Below are 3,074 nucleotides of genomic sequence, written 5' to 3'. Positions count from 1 at the left end.
AGTGAGTTGCACTGAAAAACTTAGAATATAAGAAACGCACAGTGTAGTACATAGTATATGAGTGAGTTGCACTGAAAAAGTTAGAATATAAGCAACGCACAGTGTAGTACATAGTATAAGAGTGAGTTGCACTGAAAAACTTAGAATATAAGAAACGCACAGTGTAGTACATAGTATATGAGTGAGTTGCACTGAAAAACTTAGAATATAAGAAACGCACAGTGTAGTACATAGTATATGAGTGAGTTGCACTGAAAAACTTAGAATATAAGAAACGCACAGTATAGTACATAGTATATGAGTGAGTTGCACTGAAAAACTTAGAATTTACTGAAAAACCCGCATTACACGAAATGCACAGTGTAGTACATAGTATATGAGTGAGTTGCACTGAAAAACTTAGAATATAAGAAACGCACAGTGTAGTACATAGTATATGAGTGAGTTGCACTGAAAAACTTAGAATATAAGAAACGCACAGTGTAGTACATAGTATATGAGTGAGTTGCACTGAAAAACTTAGAATATAAGAAACGCACAGTGTAGTACATAGTATATGAGTGAGTTGCACTGAAAAACTTAGAATATAAGAAACGCACAGTGTAGTACATAGTATATGAGTGAGTTGCCCTGAAAAACTTAGAATATAAGAAACGCACAGTGTAGTACATAGTATATGAGTGAGTTGCACTGAAAAACTTAGAATATAAGAAACGCACAGTGTAGTACATAGTATATGAGTGAGTTGCACTGAAAAACTTAGAATATAAGAAACGCACAGTGTAGTACATAGTATATGAGTGAGTTGCACTGAAAAACTTAGAATATAAGAAACGCACATATAGTACATAGTATATGAATGAGTTGCACTGAAAAACTTAGAATTTATTGAAAAAATCGCATTACACGAAATGCACAGTGTAGTACTTCGTATATGAGTGAGTTGCACTGAAAAACTTAGAATATAAGAAACGCACAGTGTAGTACATAGTATATGAGTGAGTTGCACTGAAAAACTTAGAATATAAGAAACGCACAGTGTAGTACATAGTATATGAGTGAGTTGCACTGAAAAACTTAGAATATAAGAAACGCACAGTGTAGTACATAGTATATGAGTGAGTTGCACTGAAAAACTTAGAATATAAGAAACGCACAGTGTAGTACATAGTATATGAGTGAGTTGCACTGAAAAACTTAGAATATAAGAAACGCACAGTGTAGTACATAGTATATGAGTGAGTTGCACTGAAAAACTTAGAATATGAGAAACGCACAGTGTAGTACATAGTATACGAGTGAGTTGCACTGAAAAACTTAGAATATGAGAAACGCACAGTGTAGTACATAGTATACGAGTGAGTTGCACTCAAAAACTTAGAATATGAGAAACGCACAGTGTAGTACATGGTATATGAGTGAGTTGCACTGAAAAACTTAGAATATAAGAAACGCACAGTGTAGTACATGGTATATGAGTGAGTTGCACTGAAAAACTTAGAATATAAGAAACGCACAGTGTAGTACATAGTATATGAGTGAGTTGCACTGAAAAACTTAGAATATAAGAAACGCACAGTGTAGTACATAGTATATGAGTGAGTTGCACTGAAAAACTTAGAATATAAGAAACGCACAGTGTAGTACATAGTATATGAGTGAGTTGCACTGAAAAACTTAGAATATAAGAAACGCACAGTGTAGTACATAGTATATGAGTGATTTGTACTGAAAAACTTAGAATATAAGAAACGCACAGTGTAGTACATAGTATATGAGTGAGTTGCACTGAAAAACTTAGAATATAAGAAACGCACAGTGTAGTACATAGTATATGAGTGAGTTGCACTGAAAAACTTAGAATATAAGAAACGCACAGTGTAGTACATAGTATATGAGTGAGTTGCACTGAAAAACTTAGAATTTACTGAAAAAGCCGCATTACACGAAATGCACAGTGTAGTACATAGTATATGAGTGAGTTGCACTGAAAAACTTAGAATATAAGAAACGCACAGTGTAGTACATAGTATATGAGTGAGTTGCACTGAAAAACTTAGAATATAAGAAACGCACAGTGTAGTACATAGTATATGAGTGAGTTGCACTGAAAAACTTAGAATTTAAGAAACGCACAGTGTAGTACATAGTATATGAGTGAGTTCCACTGAAAAACTTAGAATATAAGAAACGCACAGTGTAGTACATAGTATATGAGCGAGTTGCACTGAAAAACTTAGAATATAAGAAACGCACAGTGTAGTACATAGTATATGAGTGAGTTGCAATGAAAAACTTAGAATATAAGAAACGCACAGTGTAGTACATAGTATATGAGTGAGTTGCACTGAAAAACTTAGAATATAAGAAACGCACAGTGTAGTACATAGTATATGAGCGAGTTGCACTGAAAAACTTAGAATATAAGAAACGCACAGTGTAGTACATAGTATATGAGTGAGTTGCAATGAAAAACTTAGAATATAAGAAACGCACAGTGTAGTACATAGTATATGAGTGAGTTGCACTGAAAAACTTAGAATATAAGAAACGCACATATAGTACATAGTATATGAATGAGTTGCACTGAAAAACTTAGAATTTATAGAAAAACCCGCATTACTCGAAATGCACAGTGTAGTACATAGTATATGAGTGAGTTGCACTGAAAAACTTAGAATATAAGAAACGCACAGTGTAGTACATAGTATATGAGTGAGTTGCACTGAAAAACTTAGAATTTAAGAAACGCACAGTGTAGTACATAGTATATGAGCGAGTTGCACTGAAAAACTTAGAATATAAGAAACGCACAGTGTAGTACATAGTATATGAGTGAGTTGCAATGAAAAACTTAGAATATAAGAAACGCACAGTGTAGTACACAGTATATGAGTGAGTTGCACTGAAAAACTTAGAATATAAGAAACGCACATATAGTACATAGTATATGAATGAGTTGCACTGAAAAACTTAGAATTTACTGAAAAACCCGCAATACACGAAATGCACAGTGTAGTACATAGTATATGAGTGAGTTGCACTGAAAAACTTAGAATATAAGAAACGCACAG

Source organism: Mus caroli, unplaced genomic scaffold (assembly GCF_978045245.1).
Source record: "Mus caroli unplaced genomic scaffold, Mus_caroli_1 scaffold_25, whole genome shotgun sequence".
Classification (NCBI taxonomy): domain Eukaryota; kingdom Metazoa; phylum Chordata; class Mammalia; order Rodentia; family Muridae; genus Mus; species Mus caroli.
Note: the sequence above shows the minus strand (reverse complement) of the source record.